Here is a 13,160-nt window from a genome sequence, read left to right as displayed (position 1 = left end):
TTTCCCTTCCTCCTTCTCTAACCATTTTCTCTTGGTCTGTGAAAAATTCCACTTCTCTTTTATTCTCTGCTTTCCTCCCATTCTCCTCGCTTCTTTTTCTTTTATTTTTATAATTATTGTATCTTTTCTTCAAAGTCCTTTTTCTCACTTTTTATTTTATTGTTCTAGCAGCTTTTCCCAGGGTTTTTTTCTGGTCCTTTCCCACTATTCCCTTCTTTGCTCTTTGATTGGTTTTTTTTTTGGGGGGGGGGGAATTCCCCCTTGCCTACATTTTTTTTGTGCCATTGAGAATCCCAGTGATACTTTACTCTGTTAAGTGTCCAAAATCTCCTTTTCCATACCCTTTTCTTCCCTCCCCCCTTACTTCCTTCTCCCCTGCCTTCCCTCCTTTCTTTTCTCCTTTCCTCCTTTCCTTCCCCCTCCTTTCCCTCCCTCGATCCCCCCCTCCTTCACACATACCTTCCCTCCTTCCCTTCCTCTTTCCCTCCTCCTTTCTTTTCTCTTAACCTCCCTCCTTTCCTCCCTCCTTCCTTCCTTCCTTTCAACACTCCTTCTCTCTTTCTTTCCCTCCCTCTTTCCCTCTTTACTACCCTCTCTTCTTCCCTCCCTCCTTCCTCCCCCAGTTTCTTCTCTTTCTTCTCTCCTTCTTTCTTCCCACCTTCTTTCCCTTCTCTTCTTTCTCTTCCTCCTCTTTATCCTTCCCCCTTTCTTCTGCCTTTCCTATTCCTCTCCTTTCTCCTCTCCATCCTGACTTCCCTACTGTCCTCCTTCCCTCCCTTCTAACCTTTGTTACATTTGCATATTTTCCTCTGCTGAGGACAACCTGGTTTTCTTTCCCTTTCCTTGCTTGAAGAGGCAAGGATTATAAGTCCTCTCGCCTCATCTAAAATGAAGTTTAATCGCTAATTTCATGCAGGTAATTATAGCGGATTTCCTATCAGCTTTTTTAAGTTTTCCCAACATTGTAGTGTAACAAAATTGCTCGAAGGTGGGTTCTCGCCCGATACATTTCTCCTTTCGCTTATCTCTCAGTTGTTGTATATTGTTCATTTGAGTTATTAGTTTAATCGTATTAGGTTAGTCAGCTATCTCTTTTTATGTCTAAGTCTTCACTGATTCATCAAGCCATTTGTACAGCTTCTCCCAGACTGTATAAAAGTCTGTATCCAAAATCTCAATCTTTTGATTCAGGCCTGCAATCTGTTTTTTTTATTTTCAGTCCTTCTTCCTTCCATATTATCTTCTTGTTCTTCATTTGAGCCCTCTTTTACCCCCTTCTCTCCTATTTCCTGGTCTGAGTGCTCTATCTGAATTTCTTTTTCTTACCATTTAAAGTTCCACACACATTTTTAGCATCTCAAATAGTTCATCAAACATCCAGAGTTCCATAATACCAGTTTGACTAATTTAACAATTTTTTTCAAAAAATTATGCTATATCACATTTAATTAAAACTTAAAGTCCACACAGTCCTTTCCCTCCTTTTATTTCAGAATTCTAGGGTCCAATTCTAATTTTAGTCCAGTCCAATCCAAATTACAAATTTATTTTTTTCCATGGCCATGGAAAGTCAAATCCAAGCAGTGTTGCAAAAACAAACACTCCTTAAAAGTTCTGAAGTATCATTTCTTGTAGCCAAGGTCAAATTCTGCAGCTGCACTTTTCCTTTGTCTTTCCCTAAGTCTTGTAGTATTCTCTTCTCACCAGAATATGGCTCTCTCTGCAATGCACTCCGACCAGCTGATTATCAAAAATGTCAAAAACCACTTTAACTCCACAAAAAGTTTTTAAAAAAATTAAAAATGAATTTCCCCCCAGGTTCTTTCTTTTTGTTATTTTTAGTGTCTTCCAATCCCAATATAAAAATAAGGCTTTAGTATTTTAACCTCCACTTTGTCCTTCTTCCTCCATGAAATTTCCCAAATGCCAATTAGTCACTAATTCAGCTCCAGGACTCTTTTAAAATCCAAATTCAAAGTTTCTTTTTACCTGTGTGAGTTGTCCAATCACTTACCCAGTTCCAGCACTCCATTCTGACACCACCTGCTCAGAAAGCTTAGTACGGTTGCCCCAGCTTTAAAGCAATCATTTAAATATGGCTGCTGCCCCCGCTGTAGGCTTGGAGAGTTTGTCTCCCACCTACAGAGGAACTTGCCAGTTCCTCTTGGTCATCCAAGACGCCTCTCCTTCTTCTCTGTCCCTTCAAGGCAGTTCCAGTCCAAAGACCCCCTGACAGCAATTTGTCAGGTTGGATTTTTGTGGGGCTCGTTGGAGCCTGCTATTTTCCAACCAGTCTCACCGCGACACTTCTGGTTTCTTCAACCCTTCCAATTCTTCAGTGACTTGAACAAAAATGCAGTGGTAATACTCACAAAATCTTCATGTTATAACAATGGAAAGAGCAAATTCCCTAGAAGAAATACAGTTCTGAATGATCAAGATTGGATGGAGAAATGGGTTGAAAACCCACAGAATGAAATTTAATACAGTGCAAATCGCCTCACTTAACAAACAAAGTGAAATATACAGTGGGAGGTCCCGAATGGTATTTGAGAAAATATGCTAGTTGATATGAAGTGAGTTGTGGTTGTAAAAAAAGGAAAGATGCAATTTTAGGTTGCCTCAACAGAAATATAAACTTTCAAATCACCAGAAGTAAGTCTTTCACTCAAAGGACTCGCCTTATCTCTAGTGAATCCATTTGGGAGACTTTAAGAAGCATTCAAGAAGCTGGAATACGACATTTATTAAAAAGCAAAAATATCAGGAGAGGTAGAAGGAATTGGGAATATTTTGCCTTGCAGACTGGGAGGGGTATGATAGCACTTTTCAGACACCCACAAGAATTCATGTACTTGAGGTCCGGTCTCATTCCAGGGTGGAGGCACAGCTGAGTAGATTTAAGTAGATTTAAGGTACAATGAGTCAGATTCCACCATTCTTTATGTTTTAGCCTCCAGTCCTCTAATCATTTTTATTGCTCTTCTCTGCATACTTTCTAGACTCTAGAATCTAGAGTCACAACAACTTTTTCACATCGTGACGTGCGATTTCTCCGCGGGTCGCCCATGAGGCCAATGATGAAGGAAGACACGGACACGAGTCTTCTCTCGGGATGAGCCGACCCAGAGCATAGTCTGGATGACTCTTTTATTGAGCATACACAAGGAAAGGGTGGAGTCACATGGTCTATGTGGACCAATCATGGTTGTACAAGTCTATGGTATATGGTAACTCATTTACTTCCATGTAGACCTCTGAACCTAGAGAATGCCCATAGTCAGCAAATAAATCTTTTACTAGCATGCAAACTTCTGACCCCTAGTTAATACTGCAGAGTCAGCACGCAAACTTTTGACCCCTAGTTAGTGCTGAGAGTTAACCAGTTGTGACCTCTGACCTACTTAGTGCTTAGAGTTAAGAGTTTGTGACTTCTGCCCTACTTAATGCTTCAGAGTCAGCAGTTTGTATTACTGATCTTATGGTATGGTTGATCATTACTGCTGTTGTATATGTGTTCCAGCATAGCTATGCATGCCTACACTTATGCTACAACAGTGACGATCAAAACTGAATGCAGTATTCCAAGTGTGGTCTTATCAAGGCATTATAAAGTGGTATTAACACTTCATGTGATCTTGATTCTATCCCCCTGTTAATGCAGCCTAGAACTGTGTTGGCTTTTTTGGCAGCTGCTGTACACTGCTGGCTCATATTTAAATGGTTGTCCAGTAAAACTCCAAGATCCCTCTCACAATTAATACTGTTGAGCCAGGAACCACCTATACTATACCTGTGCATTTTGTTTTTCTTGCCTAAATATAGAATCTTATTTTTTTCCTCATTTAATTTTATTTTGTTAGATAGAGTTCAATGTTCAAGTTCTTATCCAAGAAGCTTCTTCAGCTCTGACTGGATGATGAGGAATGAATGGTTTAATATTCCTTGCAAACAGCTGGTCATTTGCATTCTTTTAGAGAGTTGTTGTCCATTTGGAGGTTTATCTGTGTCCATTTTGTTAGATAGTGCTCAATGTTCAAGTTTGTCAAGATCCTTCTGTATCTTAAGCCTCTCTTCTGGAGTGTTGACCATTCCTGCCAGCTTGTTGTTGTCCACAAATTCATTGCGTTCCGTATCTATCCCCTCATCCAAATTATTGATCATCCAAATCATTTAAACAGAGCCTTGGAATACCCTACTGCAGTGGTTCCCAAACTTGGCAACTTTAAGATTTGTGGACTTCAACTCCCAGAATTCTCCAGCTAGCTCTTCTGGCTGGAGAACTCTGGGAGTTGAAGTCCACAAGTCTTAAAGTTGCCAAGTTTGGGAACCACTGCCCTACTGCATACTTCCCTCCATGTAGATACAGTTCCATTGAGGATTACATGTTGAGTGCGTTTGGTCAGCCGCTTAGGAATCCATCTGGTGATGGTGGTGATACTGACTAACCCACATTTTTCTACTTTATCTAGTAGTGGGTTACGGTCTACTTTGTCAAATTCCTTACTGAAGTCCAAGTAAATTACTTACAGTGTTCTTCACTAATTTTGTCACTTTGTCAAAAAATGCAATGAGACTTGTTTGGCAAGATCGGTTTTTGACAAGCCCATGTTGGCTTTTAAGTATGGCTTTGGTCACGGTTAGCAAACTGGTGGCCTGTGGGTTGGATGTGTCACATGCAGGTTACACCCACCCCAGCTGTGTGAGGGGAAAAACTTCATGAAACATCACATGATGGCAACGTGATGCTGCAAGTTTGACACCCATGTTCTAAGTGTTCACTGATTCATTGCTTATTTTTTCCAGAATCTTCCAGGTATTGAGGTCAGGCTGATGGGTCTGTAGTTTCCTTTTGAGCCTTAGCTTTCCTCACTTCCTATTTGCAGGCTCCGGCTATTTGCTGATAATCTGCCTTAGTTATGTGTCCCTCTTTCCACTTTTTATACTTGTTTTGTCTTTCTTTATTAGAGAGTTATTTATGCAGCCACTCTGGTTTCTTTTGAGAGCTGTTCTTTTTCTTCTTCATTGGATAGGGGGTTGCACCCAAAGTGGGATTTTGTGATTCTAGGGACAGGAACGTTAAATTAAAGGAAATGGATTTAATCCCCAGCCCCCCCCCCCCCACACACACCCCAATTCACAATGCTCGAAGAGTAAAAAGGCCCCTTTAACCGACAGCCAGAGATAAACCTTGAAGTCTCTCCTTGGAGCAGGAAGGCGAGGCGCAGCAGCTGCTGGAAGGCAGACCGTTGGGAATGACTAAGCCAAGAGGCTTGCTGGACGCAGGACCTTCTCTCATCGGAAGGAAACTTTTGATCAGGGTCAACAACATTCGTTTTATTTCTGGCGTCAGTTTCCCATCCCTGAATTAGTGTTTGTTTGTTTGGGGAGGGGGGAGCTGCATGTTGGCCGTGCATCTTAATGGCTGTTTGGGAGTTTCTGGTTTCCTGGAAGCGAGTTTCACGTTGCCCTTGATTGAATGTCAGGGCCAGAACATCCGTGCGGCGCTTCGCTCGCAGATTAAAAAGCTTTCAGCGCAATTGCAGCGCGTGGGCGGCAGTCGCCTCCTCTTCGCGGCGGTGCTAATGGCTTCCCTTCCGCTGAGCTGCTCTGTTTACCGGCTGCAGCTTTTGCAGCAAACAAGCGCAGGCTTCGCGCTCTCAGGCTGTAGACCTGGCTGAGGCCGCCCGTCGCCATTCAACTCCGGTTCCCATTGGCAATAACACCCGTCGCCCCCCAGGGAACCCCGCAGCAGACCCCCCCCCCCACTGCGGAGTCTCAGAGAGCGGAAGGGCGCCTCGGGGCTTTTTGGGGGGGGGGGTGTCCATCCTCCACACGCTCCCCAGGCCTCCCCCAGACGGGCCTGGAAGCTCCCCGCGGCCCAGGCACCCGGTCAGCAAGGCGGGGAGGGGCTTCCGCTCCCTTGCGGGGGTCCCTTCCCCCTCCACACTGCCCCCTCCCCCAGCCAGCACGCCGCTTCGGCTCCAGGCGAGGCGTTTTCTCGGAAAGGCCCCGCAGCGCCCATTAGCCCCTTGATTGGCGGGGGCGGCTGGCAGCGCTTCCCAGAATCGCCCCTCCGGCCTGGCTGCCTCCGAACGATCGTGCTGCTCCTGCGGCTCCACGCGAGGCGCTTCTCGCGGGATGCCGCTAACTAAGAGCCGCTGCGGGGCGGGTGCGGGGTTCGGCTGGGGCGGCCAGATGGGCTCCCCCCCTCCCGGCCCGTCCTTCGGCTCAACATTGAAATGGGGTCATCCCGTTCAGTTCCTGGCTGCCGGGAGCCCCTTTGGCCCCCGAAGGCCGTGGCTGCCCAGGTCGGCCTTTCCCAGCTGCGGAGAGAAAGGAGCGGGCGAGGGCCCAGCGACGTTTAAGGGCGACTCAGGCGGGCCGAAGGGGAAGCTGCCGCTGCACAAGCGCTCAGGGCGCCGAGCCTTCTCGGAGCAAAGGTGGCTGGGTTGGGCTGCAACCAGTTGTTGCCACCGTCTGAACCCAAAGCGCAATTCTTGTTGGTGAACTTCGTTGTGTGGCTTTTCATTTAAGCGAAATCATCTCAAAGTCTGGGAGGATCTTTAGGTGGCTTCTACTGGCCACCCTACGAGGCAGGGGCCGCTGGGTGCAATTCAGACACTCCCAAGGGGCCAAAACTTCCCTGCACATCCCGCACCCAGGGCCCCTTGTGCCCAAGGCAGTCGACCCCCCCTTGGCTGCCTTCCCTGCACCAAGTGAGGTCTCCATGCCCCCTCGCCCATCCTGCAACAGCCAGGCCCCCCTGGTGGATGTGTATTTGTTGTGGGGGGGGGGTGACCGCCTTCCCCCTCTCTCCAGTCCCCCTGACAAATTTCACCAGAGTAGCCCCTCCAGGATCCAGGGCCCAGAACAGGCACTGGGAACGTCTTTTTTTAAGACAGGAGCATAGTTTCCAGGAGAGGGAGGGCCCTGTGGGCAAAGTAGGCAGGGCCCAGCCGAGAAGCCTGCCTGCCTGCCAGTCTCACGTGGCCAAAGAGAAGCTCCTGCGACGACAACCTCCTGGCCAGCAGCCTCACTGATAGGCTGAGATGTGGGTCAGGATGAGAGAAACCTCCATGTCAAGAAGGCCTTCCCAATGGTGCCCCCTTAGGTCCTTTGTGAGCTCCCTTTGTTGCAATAAGCAAGATGGACAGCAACCTGTTTGCAAAGGGCCGACACTGGTTTCCGAATTCTGGTACAGAATAACTTCCACGTTCCTTTCTCTTCTGCTGGGCTTCCTCCTCGGTTTGATTGCCTTCCTGAATCATCCTCCTTCCTCACCAGCTGAACTGTCATCATCACTAATCCTGCAATGGCTTTTTGATGCCTTTGCTACAAATACATGCCAGGTCCTTCTTGAGCAGGAACAGTAATACAGGTAGTCCTTGACTTACAACCACAATTGAGCCCAAAATTTATGTTGTTAAGTGAAACATTTGTTAAGTGAGTTGCCCCATTTTACAACCTTTCCACAGTTGTTAGTAGCCCAGTTGTTAAGTGAATCTGGCTTATGATTATGTAACCTTGGGACAGAGTAACGGTCATAAATAAGAACCAGCTGCCAAACATCTGAATTTTGATCACATGATTATGGGGATGCTGTAAAGGTTGTAAGTGAAAAATGGTCATGTGACATTTTTCAGTGCCATTGTAACTTTGGTCACTAAATGAACTGTGGTAAGTCGAGCAGTACCTGTATACCACAGATATGGCAGGATATGACTGCTGATTCCTACCTCTTCCCTTCCATTTCTCTAGGTATCACCAGAAGAAAGGTTTCCATTTTGTCTGCTTTCTTAAGCATAGATTTGCTTGGTTGTCTAAATAAATCTCTTGACTTAGGGGCAAATTTTCTCCAAATTCTACTGTAAATGGCGTTTTCTCCCTCGGTTGGCCTTTCGGAATCCACCTGCCTGCTACAGCCTCTGCTTAGTTAGCAAAGAGCAGCCGGTCACCTGGTGGGCAATCGCTGGCGGTCAGCACCTCAGCAGTTCTCCCTGCCTCAGCTGAAGCCCACAATCCAACAACGGCTCCCTCCGTCAGGGCTGGAAAACTCCTGTTTGCTTTCCTTCTCTGCTTGCTCAGGGCTCCTCTTTACATCAGTGACAATTGCTGTCTATACCACCCAAGAGACCATTTCATTGACTTGGAGAAAAAATTCCCATTTCCCTACAAGCACACCTGACTGCTTCCAGGCTGTTTGGTCTCCCAGGTCTCAGTTGTTGGTGAAGATAGACTGGTCAATTCAGTGGCACCAACAGGAAGGATGACATTCAAGGTGGGCACAAAGTGGTCGTGAGTCCCCACTCCCCCTTTGTTCTTGGGGGATGTCCTGATTGTTGCTTAATCTGATTTTATTCTTTCTGTCTTTGAATCCCTTAGAGTGGGATTTCTTCCTGTTTGGTGCAGCCACGTGTGGTAGAGTGAGCCACCTATACGGGGCAGCTCAATCCAAAGTGGCCACGATGCTCTGGATCCAGTGGGGAGACACTCCGTGCGGAGGCTCCTCAAGAAGCTCATTTGGTTCCAGGGAAACTGAAGAGCAAGTAAATCCTGCTCCCTTCCCCAGTTCCCATCCAGGTTGCGCATGGCTGAACCCTTTGTCCCTCCAGTGGGCCCATTGCCCTCTACCTTCCCCACTGCTCTAGCCTCCTTTGACAGCCTCTTCCCAGCCAGTGCCGGCTCCCTATAGGCTGTCTCCCTTGGGATTAGCTTCAGACAAAAATGGGGATTTTCTGGACAGAATGGACGTTTAGGCACTGGCCCTTCGCCTCAGCCAGCTGCTTTCCTCTTTTGCTGGCCCTCCGCCGGCCATTCTCCAGGACCAATGGGCCCCTGGTCCTTCCTGCCCATTGCCCAGACACCATTTGACCTGTGCCCCCGACCAATCAGATAGTGGGCAGCAGCCATGGCACTGGGGTGTGTGTGTGACCAAGGGGGCTGTGGGGGGACAGCGTGCAATACGATCACTGGCAGGCTGGGAGAGAGAGCAAGAGCATTGGTGGCACCAGGCTTCTGGCCGCCAGCTGTCTTCTTGCCTGGGGAGGGGTGGGGTGGGGTCTAAAAATCAGAGAGATTACAACGGCAGCAAGATTGCTGGTGTTGCAGTATTGGAAGAAGGAAGAATTTCCTACTATTCAAGAATGGACGTTAAAAGTAGTAAACTTAGCAGAGATGGCCAAAATCTCAGCATATTTGAAGGACTATTCCGATGAGAAATACAAGCTGGAATGGAGAAGATGGATTGACTACATTCAAAATAAATATTGGACTACGAAATTTCAATTAGCCTATGAATGAATGAACAAGGAATGTTACAATTTATCTAAAGTTAGCTTAATAAAAGGGGAGTTAAAGTACAAGAGGAGCTAGGATGCTATAGTTAGTTAGCTCATGTTAGTGTATGATTGTTAAATGTTTATACCCTGTATTTTGCTCTGGGAGGTTGGGGGGAGGTAGGGTTGGGGTGGAGGGAGAGAAGGGGAAATATTTGTAAAATTTATTAAAACTTTTCATTAATAAAAACCAGGGATCAATCCCCAGTTCATTTGAGGGACAATTGGACAAAGGATTGGAGTCTTCCTCACAATTACCATTAAACAACCAGATGGGAATTTGAGACTTAATGCAAGGGATCCTTCATATCACTGTTTGCAGAAATCTAATAAACTCCTGGTTTTCAAGCAGTTTGAAATAAGCCTCTCTGATGGTTTAGTTTTATGCTATTTTCTTTTCATTTAATGGGGCCCCACGCTCTCTCCCCATGCTGTAATGAAGTGCTCTTCAGGGGGCCTCTATGCTGAAGGAACATCTTCCTAAATAGCTGGGGATTTGGTAGGACCCTCCATTATATCCCAGGAGGAGCCGTGTGATAGTCCTCCAGGTGCCTATAAAGAGACCACTGGAGGAGCCATCAGTGTGATGTTTGTTCAGAATCCCTCCCACCCATTAGGCAGCCACCATGTGCTCCAGTCAACTGATTCTGAGTGATGGATATAAAGCTGTGGTCAACCAGCTTCTCTCCAGAGCTGCGACCTTTTGACAGAGAGGCTGGCAACCACATCCAGGCACGGTGAACTTCCATCTCTTGTGGTAAGGAGTCTGGACCGTGGCTGCATCCTGGTCCATGGATGGGAGCCACAGCCTGGGAACAGACTAGACTTTCTGGTGGTGGGTCAGTTCTCTTCTTTCCCTTTGGGATAATGTCTGAAAGAGGAGCTCCAGAGGGAGGCAAGGATGGGCAGAAGGATGATGATGATGGGGAGATGAAGGCAAGATTACTGCTCTCCAATTTCATCATCACCTACCTTAGAATGGGGGTGAGGGTAATGAGAATTATCTGGAGGGCTCTCTGAACCTTTTGCACAGGGTGGGGGGGGAATAGAACAAGAGCAACTCGAGGGATCTTTAGGCAGCTGCAAGTGGGGAACCTGAAATGCTGTGGGTCAAAAAGCACTCACCAAATTGGAAAGACCCCATAGATTAGAGAGCTCTCCTGTATCATCCTGTACAAGACTTGCTACCTCTTTGTTCATCCCTCCCGTGTCTGGTTCTCTTGCATCTCTTCTGGGTCATCGTTAAAAGGTGTCCTGACTGCTGCATGTGGGGAGAGGGGAGGAAGAAAGAAAAGGGAAAGGAAGAAAAAGAAGAATTCTACAGGGCCATTGCTCTTGTATAGACAGCTAGGAAACCATCCCAGAGTCAGGCATGGCATGGCACAGGGGACCAACTTCTCTTAAAGTTCATATCTGCACCCCCAAGATGGAGGTCAGCAAGCTTTGAAACAAACATAAGGAAGCATGTCCTTCTCCCCCAGATGAAGATGCTGGGGCCTGGCCTTTGAATGGTGGAAAACTTAAATGTTTAATCCTTCAGTGAGTGGGGGATGAAAGGGGGTGATAGCACAGCCCCTCTGTTAGCAGCAGAAGAGCAGCTCTCTCAGCCCCAGAGATGCCACAGGAGAGAAAATGGAGCCTCTGTAGGATGCCTCTCCTGGCATAGGTGCCCTCCAGAGCTGGCCTGATAGGGACGAGGCTGTCGCAGCTTTAGGGTGGGAACCCCAATCTGGGGCAGAGGCTGCATTCCCCAGGGACAATTGAGCAACTGAATCCTGCAGGGGTGAAGCCATGGAAAGACTTCCCCAGTTCTAGCCTAACAAAGAATGACTGAATGAGGCCTTAGCCAGGGACAGAATCCAATTTTGGAAAGATGGTAAAATCAATCTCCAGTTCTAGCTGGAAAAAGGCTATAGGGCAAAGTGGGTGAGAACAGGATCCTGCGTTCATTGAGGGGGGAGGGGAGGGAGAGAGTACTAGGACACCTCATAGGAAGAAGACCTCCTCAGGGGCAGGAAGGGCAGCATTTGGACAGGCAGGGGAGTTATTAACTAGTATAACATCGTCCTCCCCATCACTGCGAATTTGCTTGAAATCGGGAGCAAAGAAGCCAGGTTCCATCGACTCCCCTTCTATTAGACCTGGCAGAGGCATCCTGGAGCTGAGTAGACCTGAGTTTGCAAGCCCCCACTAGAGACCCTGCCCCAGAATGGGGAGGGAGCTGTGCATATGTCTGATCTCTTGCGAGGGGTGAGAAGGGGCCGTGTTCCTGCCACTGAAAGAGAGGGAGCAAGTGATCCAGCCATAGGGTGATAGCAAAGTGTTTGCTGCCCTGAGTTACCTATCAAATAATAAAAACAGGATTAAAAATTAATTGAATAAATAAATAAATAAACAATTAGATCAGACAACCAGCATGACAATATTGCTTCAAATTTGGTACAACAACCCATCTCACTTTTTTGCACTTCCTCGAATACCAAATTTGATCCATTATTTACAGTAATCAAATTATTTGTCTAAACCATCTTTTCATAAAACATAGAATATAAAATAATGGGGCTGGAAGGGACTTTGGAGGCTTTCTAGTTCAGCCCCCTGCTCCAGACAGGCGACCTATCATCCCGGTCAAAGAGTTGTCCAGTCTAGTTTTGATAATGTCCAGCAATGAAGCCCCCACAACTCCAGGGAGCCCTTCCTCCTGTCCTTCAAAGCCCCATAACTGCTTTGCCCCGTCTTCTCCTGGGTGGGGAAAGGTCCAAATGGACTCAAGCAGAACAGAACTCCTTAGGCCGAAGGAAAGACACCACAAATAAAGAGAAATGATTAGGAAGTAAATGGCTCCCATGAAGGAGCTTAAACCTCTAGGACCGGATCTATTTTGCCTGAGAAAGCCTTTCTAGGACCCTAAAGAAATCCAGGAGGCAGGAATGGTGCTAGAGGACCAGAGGAAGCCAAATGTAGCTTCTGGACTTCAAACAAGGGGAAATATCTGTCATTTCAGATTAGCTAGCTGAACACGTAATTGTCTAATGAGCATGTATATTTTTCCATACGGTGTGGCTGTAATATTATTATTTATTCTTTTTGTTAATTTATTTACTTCCCCTTTTCAATTGGGGTATTATTATTATTGATTTAATCTTCAATTCGATTCACATTTGGGACTGGTAAAAACTGAACAGTTCAAGCCCAAACCAAGGACCTGAGAGTTGTTAAAGTAACGTCTGAGTTTATAGGCAGTTCTGAGTAAAGCGATTTTTTGCAAAGTCGGGACATTCAGGTTCAGAATTTCCATGTATCCAGGAGCCCTTTAAGGCAGTGTTTCCCAACCTTGGTGACTTTAAGTCCTGTGGACTTCAACTCCCAGAATTCCCCAGCCAGCATAGGACTTAAAGTCACCAAGGTTGGGAAACACTGCTTTAAGGGATGTTGCTCCAACGGCTCCTATCACTATAGATACAACCATTTGTTTCTTCCTCCACCATCGATCAACTTCAATTTGCAGATCGCAGTATTTGGTTATTTTTTCTAGTTGTTTCTCTTCAATTCGTGCATCACCCAGTATTGCAATATCAATGAAACAGACTTTTACTTTTTTCTTTTCCACAATAGTGATGTCAGGTGTGTTGTAGGCCAGATGTCTGTTTGTTTGGATTCAAAAGTCCCACATTATTATTGTTATTATTTTCTTTCATGTTTTGCAAGTGCACTGAGTGCTGCTGTACCAATTCCTTGGGTGTCTAATTACATTTGGCCAAATAAAGTATTAAATTCAGTTCAATGCAAACAGAGTTAAAATCTGGAACAGATTAGCAAGCA

Source organism: Thamnophis elegans, chromosome 14 (genome assembly GCF_009769535.1).
Source record: "Thamnophis elegans isolate rThaEle1 chromosome 14, rThaEle1.pri, whole genome shotgun sequence".
Taxonomy (NCBI): domain Eukaryota; kingdom Metazoa; phylum Chordata; class Lepidosauria; order Squamata; family Colubridae; genus Thamnophis; species Thamnophis elegans.
The sequence above is the reverse complement of the archived record's forward strand: the minus strand, read 5'-3'. Positions refer to the sequence as shown.